The sequence below is a fragment of the Peromyscus californicus genome, unplaced genomic scaffold, assembly GCF_007827085.1.
Source record: "Peromyscus californicus insignis strain IS unplaced genomic scaffold, ASM782708v3 Scaffold_20__1_contigs__length_68692818, whole genome shotgun sequence".
NCBI classification, from domain to species: Eukaryota; Metazoa; Chordata; class Mammalia; order Rodentia; family Cricetidae; genus Peromyscus; species Peromyscus californicus.
The window spans coordinates 62,062,714-62,077,780 of record NW_026294503.1 but is presented as its reverse complement, the minus strand read 5'-3'; the positions used below and the strand labels follow the sequence as shown (position 1 = coordinate 62,077,780).

Below are 15,067 nucleotides of genomic sequence, written 5' to 3'. Positions count from 1 at the left end.
TTCTCAGTAAGTTGTCCAAGCTGGCCTTGAACTCATCCTCCTCTGAGTGGCGGAGGAGATTATAGCCCTGTGCTACCGAGCCTGGGTCTCCTGAACCTTCTCATCACCTGCCTTGTTTTCCCACTTCTCATCCAGACGCGGGAGAAGAGAACACTTCCTTTGTCATGGGACGACACAGGAATGGGAGTGCTGTGCTGGTGGATGGAAACGCATGCTCAGTGTTGGGAAGGGCACGGTCCCTGGCAGTCTCCCTAATGGAATCCGGTGCCCCGGGGAAGAAGTCTAGAGCTGCTCCGCTCTGGCAGATTACCTCATGGGGAGATACAGCTTCAGTACGACCAGGTACTTCAGGTTTCCAGAGGAAACGGCAGCAGATAGAGGTTTTTATGAGCGACAACCTGATTTTTAAACATTGGCTCGAAGCACACCACACACACACACACACACACACACACACACACACACACACACACACACACCCCAAGCACAATGCAGCAAGCAGCACAGAGGAAAACCAAACCCTCGGAGGCTTTACCCATAATGCTTTGTGTGTGTCTGGGCAGTGGGTCAGACCGTGCAGATCCAGATCAAACTGGAGCAGGGGTTAGAAGACAGGCAAGCAGTGAGGCCTGTGGAGCCACAGAACAGGCATTACTAGAGGATTCGGAGGCAGTTCTCCACTCACCCTCTTTCTTCTAGCTGGAGCAAAAAACAAAGAATGGTTTCCTAGGTAACGTGCAGAGTGGTCCAGACTGGCTGGAATCCCCTGTACTTGTGCAACAGAGCATCACTTTGACAGGTGAGGTTGAGAGCACCATTTCTCAGAGTCTTACCAGTGCAGGGATGGATGCTGACATGGTGTTCCCTCCCAAATCGTGGCAAAATTTACATTTCTATCCAATACTCAGTCCTTGGTGAATTCTCATTTGTCTTTGTAACACGCTGAAAGCAGGTTCCTCGACACCCAAGTGCCTCCTAAGTATACTTTTCTATCGCTGTGTTAATCGAATTTATGTGGGTGATTTTGGTGACTACAGAAAATTGAGTACTTGGAACACCAGTATAGTGATCTGGTCACTGATCCTGTGCCTTTTAATCTTCACAGCTGGGCCAAGCCTCATGGTTTAGTTTCAGGTCCAGGCTTGGGTTTACACATATTACTCTTTGAAGACAAACTTGAAAATTTTTGCTTCCTGACGGCTCAGTGGGCTGAGGCAGAGGACCATTTGAATTCAAGAGTTCTTGGCTAGGGGGGCTGAAGAAGAGATGGCCCAGTGGATAAAAGCACTTTCTGCTCTTGCGGAAAACCAGGGTTTGATTCCCAGCACCCCTATGACAACCCACAACTGGCTATAACTCCAGTTCTAGGTGATATGACTCCTTCTTCTGGACTCCATGGCCACCATGTTAACACAAGATATACAGACATACATGCAGGCAAAACACTCAAACATATAAAATAAAAGTAAATATTTTTTTCTCTTTCACATATATATGGTACAAGTGCTCTGTGAGCCACCATGTGGTTGCTGGGAATTAAACCCAGGTCCTCTAGAAGAGCAGCCATCTCTTCATCCCCCAAAAGTAAATAAAAATTAAACAAACAAAAGATGTCCTGGCTACGTTGGCTAATGTACTGTGACCTTGTCTCAATAAAACAAAACAACAAGGTTTTTTTTTGTTGTTGTTGTTTTTTCACATCTTTTTTTTAATTTTATTTATCTTTACTCCAGTTTCCCCTCCTTTCTCTCCTCTCATTCCCTCCCCATACCTCTCCTCTGCCATGCCCCCCCCCAATCCACTCCTCCTCTGTTTCTGTTCAGAAAGGGGCAGGCCTCCCATGGGTATCAATAAAGCACAGCATATCAAGTTGGAGTAAGACTAAGCACCCCCTTGTATTAAAGCTGGGCAAGGTGACCCAATATGAGGAGTAGGGTCCCAGTAGCCAGTAAAAGAGTCAGAGACAGCCCCTGTTCTCACTGTTAGGAGTCACACAAGAGGACCAAGCTACACAACTGTCACATGTATATAGAGGGCCTAGATCAGTCCCATGCAGGCTCCCTGGTTGTTGGTTCAGACTCTGTGACTTCCTATGAGCCCAGGTTAGTTGTTTCTGTGGGTTTTCTTGGGATGTCCTCTATCCCTTTGGCTCCTACAATCTTTGCTTCCTTTCTTCAACAGGATTCCCCAAGCTCGGCCTAATGTTTGTCTGTAGGTCTCTGCATCTGTTTCCATCAGTTACTGGATGAAGGCTTTCTGATGACAATTGGGGTAGCCACCAATCTGATCACAGGAGATGGCCAGTTCAGCCTATACATCCACTATTGATAGGGGTCTTAGCTAGGGTCAGCCTTGTAGATTTGTGGGAGTTTCCCCTGCATCAGGTGTCTACCTGACCATGAAATGCACCCCTTTCCAGTCATCTCTTTCAGTACTCTCCCCCAACATCTACTCCAAACCTGATTCCTCATGTACCCATCCCCACCTGCCCCAGGCTACCAGGAGATCTCTTCTATTCCCCCCCTCTTCCTAGGGAGAACCATGTGTTCCCCACCCCTCGGGCCCTCCTTAACAACAAGGTTTATATCCTTTGTTAAGGAATAATAACAACAGAACACTGTTAAGATAGTATCAATAACCCACACTGCCTATAGCTTTAGATCTAGGTTGACATTACTATAGTTGTGTTCAACACAACTGCCATTTTGTTACCAGGGTGACCCTGACACCCCCAAGCTTATAGGACAAACTGCTATTGATATTTTATTAACTGCAGATCATAGTTGACACTGGAATCCATGCTCTGTGCTAAAAAGGTCCATGCATCTTGAGCTCGTGTGCTTAGGGGTCAAATCTGCTGCGCATTTAGGGGGATCATGCCAATTCTCTCATCTTTTCCAGAAAATGGAAGCCTAGAGGACACACCCTAACTTACGCTGAGACCAGCATTGCTCTGTTACCAGAAACATGACACCAGTGAGAGAGAAAGAACTCTCTGTGAGTTCAAGGCCAGCCTGGTCTACAGAGTGAGTTCCAGGACAGCCAGGGCTACATAGAGAAACCCTGTCTCAGAACAACAAGAACAAAACAAGCAGAGTGATTACGAGCATATTCATGCCCAGCTATGTGTGTGTGTAAGGCGGGGGATTAACACAGTGCTCAAAAGAGCACTTTGCCAGGAAACAGTGCCGTTCAAGGGGCTGGGTCCCCAGCACCAGAATGACTCACTTCTAATCCTGGCCATTCCTCAGATGTATCTGAAACAAGATCCTCAATTTACTCGTGCATTATTTTTCTGATCCATAAAATACAGATAGAAGTGTCTTGAGATACAATCCATATGATACAAGTAAGTCACTATAAATATTACCTGATACACAGTTAGTGCTCAATAACTATTATTTAATATAATAGCAAAGGAAGAAAGTAAAACAGTGGAACACTTTATAACTTATTAGTGAAAACAATGCAAACACGAGATTAGAAAGAAAAAGAGCTGGATAAACAAAATATTCTCAGCATGTACAACAGGCCAACTGGCTGATCTGTTTAACATTTTTAATCCTCATAGGAAATAGAAAAATAAAAAAGTACACAAATTGGCCGGGCGGTGGTGGTGCAGGCCTTTGATCCCAGCACTCAGGAGGCAGAGCCAGGCGGGTCTCTGTGAGTTCAAGGCCAGCCTGGGATACAGAGTGAGACCCAGGACAGGCACCAAAACTACACGGAGAAACCCTGTCTCGAAAAAAACTAAACAAAAAACAAACAAAAGTACACAAATTGACAGTTTATAAAAGAAATCAATAGGTCATGTGACAACATGTCCGCCCTCATTCATAATAAAACATGTAATAAACATAATGGTATATCAGAAAGAGAAAAGTTATGAATTACTAACATCAGACAGAGGGGCATTACTACCTACCTATGCGGTGCACACTGAAAGAGTAAGAAAGCGATGTGAGGAAGATCTCTGCACACGAGATTGCTTACTTTGAAAGATAGATCTGCTGTATACAAGCAGAAATAGTAGTTAGAATCAGCCATCATCTAGGAAATAAACTGCATTCATCACTGGCAACCTTTCCAAACAGAAAGTACCAGGCCCAGTCCGTTCAGGGGTCGAACCATAAGGAAACGTTCATGTTTATCGGTTGTTACTATATACACATAGGTATAGTAAAGTGAATCATGACTATTTAGACACACACACACACACACACACACACACACACAGAATGGAAAGAAAAGCTGAGAGTGGAAAAATAAGAACAGATAACCTGGTGTGGTGATGCACGTGTATAATACCTGCACTTGGGAGGTAGAGGCAGGAGAATCAGACCTTCAAGGTCATTTTCAGCTACATAGCAGATTTGAGGCCAGCCTAGGCTACAGGAGACTCTGCTTCAAAGAGAACAAAACATCTCAGCTGTCTGTAGTGGACCAAGGTCTATTTTCTTAGACCCCCCCTGCCTTGCCTTGGTATCTGATCCTAGATGATAGACAGACTGCTACAGACCTTGGGCTGTCCCTGTGGCCTGTCACCCATGGTAACCACACTTCCAGTAATGTCTGTCTCCACTACATTAGCAGGCTCAGAGGGAGTCACTGCCTCAGGATGAAGCTAGAAAGATGACCGGGAGAGAGACGAGGGATGCCGAGGGAAGAGACGCGAACGCACAGCCACCATTAGACCAAACGATGGCAAAGACAAGAGTAGAAAAGTTTCATTCCCTTACGATCCTCCCTGGGTCCCTTGGGACAAAGCTGCAACTTTTAGAAATATTCCTCAAGACTCTCTGCAATAGACTGAAACAGGCTTTCCCGTACAGGAACACATTCTTCATTTAACAAGTTAAATATAGCGCGTTAATAAATAATTCACAGCACTCGAAATGAATTCAATAACTTTAAACGGAATTTTCAAACAGGGCAAATGGCCAGCGTTGTTTCTGAACACAGCTTCACTTCCTGTCTGACTCTGCCACACGGCCACCTTCCTCGTCCTCAATGAAAACCCTGGCCCTATGGTGCTGCTTCTCTTGTGTAAGGTCCATTCTTTAAATAGTACGAAGAACTCCCCTGCCAGGGAGACCATCTTCTTGGCAGCACATCTGAGAATCTCCAGCACAGTACTTTGTTCCAGGGTTCCCAGAAAGAGCAGGAAATCTTAATATTCTGAGAAGCCTCATTGGTGAGCCTAAGCACCCTGCCAAAAATAATTGCTTTTATTTGCTTTGAAGAAGTCTGTCTTGTGTCAGAAGGCATCCAACAGCCACTTGTGGCTCTACACCAGTTCTAGGACCTGTGGAGAGACCCTCACGCACCTACACAAGCCCAGGGGAGACACACCGATGTTAGCATGAGGGGTGGAGGTGATAGAGAGGACGGTGGCAGCTTAATGCAAGCAGCTTGGTCTGCAAGGAGGACCCTCAGCTCCCCTCTGACTGGGGACTGAACCCTGAGTCTCACACCTGCCAGGCAAGCTCTCTATGACTGAGCTGCATTCTCGGCCCCTCCCCCCTTTTACATCTGAGTTTTGAGAAAAGGTCTCCTTGAGCAGCTAAAGCTGACTTTGAACTTGGTACCCTCCTGTCCTGGCTTCCCTTACAGGCTGGCACCACTGGGCCTGGCTTGTAAGGAAGCTTTAACACAACACGGTTCTGTGGCCCTACAAGAGGCGGGGCGCAGCCATGTGTACCAAGAGCACAGGACACTTACTCAAAGCCAAAAGAGGAAGGCAGGGTCCGAGCATAGGGAAGACCGAGCAACGAGCAGGTTCAAAACAGCAGGAACACAGCGGGGGGGGGGGGGGGGGGGGGGGGGGACGGGACTTATCAGAATTGGGGCCAGCTTGGTAGACATTCTGAAATAAACAGGTAAAATGAAGAAAGACAGGAAGGAAGGAAGGAAGGAAGGAAGGAAGGAAGGAAGGAAGGAAGGAAGGAAGGAAGGAAGGAAGGAAGGAAGGAAGAAGAAAACAAAAACAAAAGCAAAAACCAAGAGCCACAACCAGGCTAGACACCGGGAGAGTCTCTGGCTGCCTCATGCGGTTGATGGGGCTATAGCAGTGTGTGCTCCTCAAACTGCAATTTATGTTACAGGACAGAAATCTAACTTCCTAAAGAGCAGCACATTAAGCTACCGTGGGCCAGGTGTGTGAAGTCTGTATCTTTAAGGGAGGCCAGAAATACTTAGACATAAAAGCCATCCTTATGTTTAATCTTTGGTTTGGAGGGTCTGCCAATACTGCAGATTTTCTAACTATCTTAATAAGAAGACGCCTGAATGGAGGCAATAACGTGATCTGGGTTGGTGACCGTGTGTGTGTGGGGGGGAGGGGGGTTGGGGGACGAGGGGGCGGGGGGTGACAGAATGATGGTGGCTGGAGAAGAGAGGCCCAGGGAAACACACCCCGAGTTCCCTGGTGTCCTATTGCGGGCACTGCGGCAGGGATGGTGAGAGGTGGATGCCTAGGTATAAAATATGGCTCTCTCTGGGCTTTCTCTGGGAACTGAGCCAATTGCTTAACCTTTCTGAGCTTTTATCTATAAAACCGAGAGGAGTTCTACTTTACCAAGTTGTTGTGAAGACTGAATGAGGACAAGTTTAAGGGGTCACACCTTGACACAGACATATTATCTACCGACCCACCGCCAACCCCTGGAGTAAGCGCTGAAAATAATACAGGAAATCAAACAGCTCCGGGACAGTCCTGTAAGCCAGGAGAGGCTCGCAAAAACCAAGAGACAATGAAGAAACACTGAAGGGTCTATATGTCTCAGGTGCCAGAGGAACAAACCCCAGAGTGTGTAAGCTACTTGCAAATGTGGAGCCGAGAGAGGTGTGATGTAGACGTGGAGAAGAGGAATGGATGCTGGAGAAGAGGAATGGAGGCTGGAGAAGAGAACGGAGGCTGGAGAAGAGGAATGGATGCTGGAGAAGAGGAATGGATGCTGGAGAACAAGAGGAATGGATGCTGGAGAAGAGGAATGGATGCTGGAGAAGAGGGATGGAGGCTGGAGAAGAGGAATGGATGCTGGAGAAGAGGGATGGAGGCTGGAGAAGAGGAATGGATGCTGGAGAACAAGAGGAATGGATGCTGGAGAAGAGGAATGGATGCTGGAAAAGAGGAATGGATGCTGGAGAACAAGAGGAATGGAGGCTGGAGAAGAGGAATGGAGGCTGGAGAAGAGGAATGGATGCTGGAGAACAAGAGAAATGGAGGCTGGAGAAGAGGAATGGATGCTGGAGAAGAAGAGGAATGGATGCTGGAGAAGAAGAGGAATGGATGCTGGAGAAGAGGAATGGATGCTGGAGAACAAGAGAAATGGATGCTGGAGAAGAGGAATGGATGCTGGAGAACAAGAGAAATGGAGGCTGGAGAAGAGGAATGGATGCTGGAGAAGAGGAATGGATGCTGGAGAAGAGGAATGGATGCTGGAGAAGAGGAATGGATGCTGGAGAAGAGAAATGGATGCTGGAGAAGAGAACGGAGGCTGGAGAAGAGGAATGGAGGCTGGAGAAGAGAACGGAGGCTGGAGAACAAGAGGAATGGAGGCTGGAGAAGAAGAGGAATGGATGCTGGAGCTAGCTGAACTGGACCACATCTGGCGCTGTTGTGAACACTCATGTCTCTGAGACTCAGTTTTTTCAACTGGGGATGATGGTAGTTTCACCTCAAGGAATGGATCTGAGGATTCAATGGAATCCTGCATGACGGGTCCAGCACAACACGGGGCACGCGGTGTCCCCGTGGAGAAAGAACCCTGGGGTCAGGCAGCCCTGCAGGATTCAATGACAAATCAAGGTGGCAGCTAGGTAGTCATGGAGTCTAGATGGGTCAAGGATGGCAATCCTGTGCTGCTGCGGCAAGATCAAAATTGAACTTTGTGTTCATCCAACCCCGCTGGAACTTCCACTGGGCGCTTTCTGTGTGAAGTAGATGCCGGCGATTTTCACCGAAGGAAGTTTTGAGTGAAAATGAGTTCAGACCCGAGAGACCCGGAGCCACAGAGCCAAGCAGTCTGCATATAAAGTAGCTTCAGTGTTGCTCACTGGGTAGCTCTGTCTCCTCTCCCCAGCTAAGCGAATGTCTCTACCATTTCACCTTTGCAAGTACTCTGTTTTTAACAGTGTGTTTAGCTAAGTTTCATATCAGAGGAAAGTGAAAGCAAAAAACAAAAAAATCTAAGTTCTGGGACACAGAGATGGCTCAGCCCTGAAGGACACCGCACTGCTCTTCCAGAGACCCCAAGTTCAATTCCCATGACCCACACCATGCAGCTCACAACTGCCTGGAACTCCAGCTCCAGGGGGTTCAACATCTCTGGCTTCCTCAGTTACTATACTTGTGTGTATGTTCGCGTGCATACACACACACACACACACACACACACACACACACACACACACACACACGCTTAAAAATTTGAAAAAAAAAAAAAAGCAAAATTCTAAATTCTTTTTGTAATCCACAAATCATCACTGTCTACTGCAGGCTAGACATGAGATGGCAGCCATTCACAGTGAGCTGGAGTGAGGGGACCTTCCTCACAAAGGTTACATGGAGTTCCCCAGGGATGAGCTAGGATGCGGGGAGACAGGCGTTTTTCTGTTCGGCTTTGTGCAAAGTGCTCCCTACAGTCTCTTGAGAGGCAGCTTCAGGAAATGCCACTGGTGTGAACCGCAATGGTGGGAATTGGCAAAGAGAAAGGCAGGTAATGTTCTCGTTAGTTATCCCCAGAACCGAAAACAAACACACATCCTAAAACTCAAAACACCAAGGCTCAGGCCTGCGCCTCAGGAACTCTGCTCCAATCCAGTTCCTGGGGTCGAAGTCAAGGGATGTAACTTGCCGGAAGTTCCAAGCTCGGTCTAATGTGCACCCCAGCTGAGAACTTGCCGGAAGTTCCAAGCTCGGTCTAATGTGCACCCCAGCTGAGAACCTCAGCTTTGGGGTGAAGATCAGACGGGAACTCTGAGAAAGTCCTGTAAACTAAGAGCGGCAGGCCTGGGGGAAAGTGCAGCTTGATTGAAAAGAAACCATCGTGGCTCTGCCTAGCTTGCCTCAGGAGGAGTATGGGTGTACTCAGTTGTGGGTGTGGGACAGGCCTGGGGAAGGATGAGATAAGGCTTGAGAGATTGAGCCCTCTAAGATCCCATAGCGGAGCTGCTGAATGAAAATGCTTGACTTCCGAAATAAAAAGCAATCGAGAGATTTTGGTGAAAATCGAGTCTAAGGAGTTTGACTAGATTACGGCACTGAGGAGCTGCAGAAGGTGAGAAAGTAGAATGACTGGGAAAGCAGACAGCTCTGGGCTTTGGGGTCAGTGGGTTGCATCGGCTGAGGGTTTTTTTTTTTTTTTTTTTTTTTTACCTCCGGCTGCATCTGTGAGGGGCACACTCTTCCCGCTGCCTCTGTGCCCTGGGGATGCCAGTCCTGCCACAGGCAGAGCAGCAGGCATGAGTTTATGCTCACTTTCCACACTGGGGAAGGGTAATGTTCTGCATGACTGGAGTCTAGGTATCTCAGACTAAGGGCTTGGGTGGCTGCCCATCAAGGGGGATTCTTCCAGAAACCAACATAGGCACAATGGGCCTGTGTATCTAGTACACAGGGAGAGTCTAGAACATTCATTTCATCCCTAGTGTGCAGGGAGCTGACAGGAGGAACCGCCTCATAAAAGACAAGAGTTGAAGCGTGGAAGCCAAAGGCTGGAGACCAGCCGAGGAGGAAGTGGGTCCGTCCCACCCCAGAGATGGGGATCGATCATTTTGTTCCCTTGAAAAAAGAATTATGTGTGTTTGTATGTGCATGTGTGTTCGTGAGAAAGCATGCATGCACCGCATATGTTCAGGTGCCCTCAGGGTCCAGAAGGGAGCGCTAAATCTTTGGAGATGGAGTTGGCCCCGCCCCTCCAGGCCCCGCCCCTTTCCAGGCCCCGCCCCTGGGAGCTGCCCTCTGGAGGAGCGGTGAGCACTGAACCACTGGGCCATCTTTCCAGCCCTATAACTTGTTTCATTTTACAAACCAATTATTACTCAGGTAAAGAACACGGTAGGATTGGCAGCCTCAGGGATAACTGAATTTTACTAGTTTGAATTAATTCCCTTTTGCTATTTATTCATTTTTAATTTTTTGCTGCCACCGGGGACTGAACTCAAGGTCGTCTGTGTATCAGTCAAGAACTCCATCACTGAGTTACACCCCTAATTTCTGGTTTTTTTTAGACGGAAGTTACGACTCAGAATTACATGAGCTAATACATTCAGAAGCATTTTCTAAACTGTGAGAATGTGTATGAATAAAATATTGTTTTATTTTCTCCGTAGAGTTTAATAAATAGACACTTCCTCAAATCACACTGGACTCATTTCCCCCACTTGAAGGACGCCTCTGAGCACAATGAATTGATTGAATGAGTGTGGGGCTTGCTGAGGAGGAGGGAGATGGTGGTCCAGGGAAATGCTGGGCAGGCTATCGGAGCTGACCTGAGCTGCGCTCCACAGCTGAGCTCAGCTTGGAGCTGTAGGGAGCTGTGCCCCCAGGGGATGGCTGACTTCCCCTGCGACATTTTCCCTGTCACTGTCAAGGATGCACACTGAAGGGCTAGATGAAGTACAAATGCCCAGCTGGAGAGAAACAAAACAGGATTCAAGAGTCTGGCTCCTAATCCATTTTTCAATAATTGTTTGCTGAAACACAAATGTGAGGCAATGATAGAGCATAACAAAAGGGATGGCTTTGAAGATAAATCCAGGGTGTGTGGGACTGGAAGCTCCTGGCAGCAGAAAACCCCTGTGTAGCAGTGTGTAGTCTTTAAGGACCCGTAAACCATTGAAGATTGAGCAAATAAATGTGTGTTCAAGATCACTCCGACTATTAAAAGAACTCTTTTTTTTTTTTCCAACGTGAGAATAATGTTTTTGGTGAGGATTGCTTAAGCAAGGCTATAGGCTCTTTTCTAAACAGGGCACCTTCTGGACGGACGGGTTATTCATGGCACAAAGGCACAGGAGTGACGCTGCAGTTGGCCTTCTCTGTTTCCCAAGCCTGACGTGCTGGTGTGGTGGTGTGGGGCTGTACCTGTCCAGAGGGACGTGCTCAGTCCAGCTCACGCAAACCAGCTCCTGCACAGGTCAGTGGCAGCCCCGTTTCTGACGCTCTCTTAACATAAACCCTGCTCTTTTGCTTACTTCTCAGGGAGATTTCCAGACTCTGGGGTGGGAAAAGAATCAATGAAAAAAATAACAAACAGAGGCCCTGGAGGAACCGCAAAACGAACAGCAACATGAGACAGATCACGAAGGAGGCCGAGAGACGTGGAAGCTGCCGCTCATCTATGGGGCGGGAGAGATGGCCTCTGAGGCAGGGTGCTGCGTCTGTGCAGGGGCCCCGAGCTGGTTCCCAGCACCCACTGCGGGTGGGTCTCAGTCACCCGCAACTCCAGCTGCAGGGGATCTAATGTTCTCTTCAGGACTCTTTGGGCTCCCACACTCATGTGTACATAGAACATAATTAATAATAAATCTGTCTGTCTCTCCCCGCCCTCCCCCACTCGCAGTAAAATTGGAGAGAAATTGACAGTGGCCTAATCTGCAGCAGCAATAAAAATGGAGGAAACGCAGCAAAGGTGTGTCGTGACGTGATCAAGGGCATCAGGAGCCCGGCACGTACATACAGCTGTCACATAACCAGGGGTGGGGAAGGTGGGGTACAACCAGCAGCGCAGTGTTCTCAGGCAGTGCAAGTAGAAGAGCCGACGGTGGACCTCTGGATTTCTTTCCCTGACCGTCCCGTCCCATCCTCATTTTCTGCGAGCTCCTGGGCCTCCATGGAACCCAGGCACAGCGGCTTTAGCATCCCACCCACCCCATGAGAGGCTCCTCCATTGGTCTGCACCTGACAGGCCCCGCCTCCACTCTCCTTTGTCCCTTTCTGCCCCCAGAGGCACACTCGGATGTCCTCGACTCCAGCAAGCATCTTAGGCCTAAAACAACCTAGGAAGCGGCTCGTGTCTCAGCTACTCAGGCGGCTGAGGCAGGAGGACTGCTGCCTTGAGTCTGAGGCCAGTCTGGACTACATAGTAATATCCTGTCTCAGAAAACAAACAAACACAAAGCACACAAACAAACATCCAGAAGTGAATACTGAATGCTTGTCTACTGCCCTCCATGCCGAGTTCATTATCAGGTTTAGTCCTCATCTTAGCTGTGAAATAAAATGCATTTAAAAACATTAACGTAAACTAGTGTGGCAGGAGGCTGAGACAGAAGTTTGTGAGTTCAAAGCCAGCCTGAGTGAGCTACAGTGTGAGACTGTATCCCCTCCCCTCAAAAAAAAAAAAAAAAAAAAGATGGGGCTGGAGAGAGGGCCTCAGAACACTGGACACTGGCTGCTCTTTTAGCAGGCAAAACACCCGTGCACACAAAATAATAGCAATACAATTTAGAAAAGTATGATGCAGCTTAAAAATTGTCTATCGGTTTTAAATTCATAGACTGGAGGTTAGGAACACGTCTCGGTGTACACACTGATGCCCATGGTTAAAGCTTTCCTGTCTCTTTCTCATGAGTTACCTCTTTTGAACTACTGGGTGAGCCCTTCCTTTGGAGTGAAGGGGGGTTGTCATCAGCACAAGAGCGTTTCCCCTGCCCGCCTCCTTCCTGTTTGCCAGCCAGTTCCACTCACTCTGCCGTCAGTTTCTGAGTCCCGGATGAAACCCACGGGCTTCTGCTTTCCGATGCCACCTCAGATACCCTCTGCCCTTCTACCTTCCCAGCTGGCAGCCATCTACCCAACCCGACCTTTGGAGTGAACTGTGTGAGTGTGGCGATGTGCCTGGGGGTCCTGTCCCTCAAATGTTTCTGCCCCTGTGCTGGGTGGCCACTGAGATCCTAATCACAAGGCCAGTGACCAGGGGAGGGATCTAAGCAGCTATGGAGAACTTGATCTCTCCGTCATTGGCTGTTCTCAGGTGACTGACCCAGTTCTTGCCAATGGAACATCAAGAGAAATCATCTTAAGACCCCAGTGAAGGCAAGATTTTGTGAGGGAGAGACTGAAAGCCAGGGGGAGTCTGAAGAGGTCCTAAGACTCCGTTCCTAGAGTCCCTGTTCTCAGCTGCCTTGAGAAGTCACTGACTTTGGAGGTGACACACTGAACAGCCATCAGTCCCCTGCTGGCTTTGCGGTAGATGGAAGCAACGGAGGTCACAGTGACGACAGCTGCCTGGCTCAGGGTCTCGAAAACCATTTTTCTTAAAGCTACCAAACTCTTCCATTGGGCTTGGGAAGGTGCCCAAAGGGATGACCTTTTGACCCCAGGAAGTCAAAACCACCTCAGATGATGCAAATGCCACCCGGTCCATATACATCTAGTCCAGAGCTGAGAAAGTTCCAGCTCCTTTCCTGGTGCTGCCACTGCTCAGTCAGCGTGCTTTCTTATACAGCTCAGGTGTTGTACCCATTTCGTGAAACCCCTAGAGACCACCCAGGAGCCAGTTTCCAATGCAAGCACATAAGGGTCCTTTTAGTCAGGTTCAACCTGGACTACACACGGCAGATGGAAGGAAATGTGGCAGGGGCCATGAGCCCAGGTGTAGAGAGTTTTTATAGGGAAAAACCACAAGCCAGGAATTGGCAATTTGGGATTGGGTAAAGGGATATGGGGCAAGGTGATTTTTTTAAACTACTGGTCTAGACTTTGGGTGCGAAACCACATTTGAAACCATTGGGTTAGACTTTTGGCGGGGGAACCACAAAACGCTGAACAGGATTATCTAGATTGCTCAGCAGGATTATCTAGATATCTTCAAGGGTCATAAACCCAGACAGCATGTTTACAGGAGCATACTGCTCTGTGTCCATTCGAGTTGTCGTGGTACATTCCCGAGGTCCTTCCTGGAACTGAGTACAGCAGGTGGCCTAAGATGGGGTCTGTATTGCCTTCACACAGGCAGGGCCACCTGCCCAGGGTGGCAACATCCATGGGGTTTGAGGGCCCCCCACAGCAATCATGCGTCAAGAAAATGCCCCCCACAGACTTGCCTCCCGGCCAGTCTGAAGGAGGTATGCTTTCTATTGAGGTTCCAGATGACTCTAGCTAACGTCAAGGTAACAGAAACCAAACAACACAGTCCTGCTCAGGTTGGCCACCCACTCCAAGTCCTCCTGCCTTAGTCCCTGGACTGTTAGGATTATAGTATACACCACCATATCCGCTCCAATATCCTTTCTTTTGTTTTTGTTTTTTTTTTTTTTTTTTTGGTTTTTCGAGACAGGGTTTCTCTGTGTAGCTTTGCGCCTTTCCTGGAACTCACTTGGTAGCTCAGGTTGGCCTCGAACTCACAGAGATCCGCCGGCCTCTGCCTCCCGAGTGCTGGGATTAAAGGCGTGCGCCACCACCGCCCGGCCCTTTCTTTTATAAAATGATGCTGGTTGTAGGTTGGATTTGTTTTATAGAGGGAGGGAAGGGGGCAAGAGGGAACATCCTAGAAATGAGTTTTTCTCTAATTTTTAAATGTTCCTCTTCTCAGCCTTTGCCATTGAAAACTCTGCATTGGGAAGGACGCTGGCTGGACTCACCTTGGAGGCCTAGAACAACGGTGTGGGCTGCTCCCAACAACAGATGGTTCCATTTCCAGGAAGTGACTGAGGTGGCTTGAAATCTGATGTGGAGGGGGTATTTGTATCACAAAATCCACACACGTTAAAAATTGCCCCTCCTCCAGCCGGTCGGTCACCGGACCAACACAGTGGGCTTTGGCGGCTTGTGGGTGTAATCCCAGCACTTGGGAGGCAGAGGTAGGAAAATCATCTCCTACACAGCAAGTCTGAAGCTAGCCTGAGCTACATGAGATCCTATCTCAAAAAAACAAAACAAAACAAAAACCAAAACCCAAAACCCAAATGTGATTAATTAAAAACACTGTAATTTCAGAAGTAAAAACCACCAGAATGTGAGCTTTTTTTTAAGGACTCAGTTTTCTTCTTTCCGCCTTATGGGTCCCAGGGATTAAACTCAGGTTATCAAACTTAGTGAATAGCTAGCTTTACATGCTGA

At 48.2% G+C, this 15,067-nt stretch overlaps 1 protein-coding gene across 13 annotated transcripts in view; it reads right to left on the bottom strand.

Moving 5' to 3' along the window:
* Positions 1 to 15,067, bottom strand: part of Pced1b (PC-esterase domain containing 1B) — a 136,624-nt gene that overhangs the window by 25,397 nt on the left and 96,160 nt on the right. Inside the window, exon 4 of one of the 13 annotated variants that reach the window (XM_052748787.1) lies at positions 3,926 to 4,010. The exons of 10 other annotated variants lie outside the window; for them this stretch is intronic. The gene's annotated coding sequence lies outside the window, so the exon portion shown is untranslated. Of the gene's footprint in view, positions 1 to 310; positions 435 to 535; positions 1,241 to 3,925; positions 4,011 to 15,067 lie in introns of those variants that run through there. 2 more of the 13 variants (XM_052748789.1, XM_052748788.1) reach the window with 2 other exon arrangements.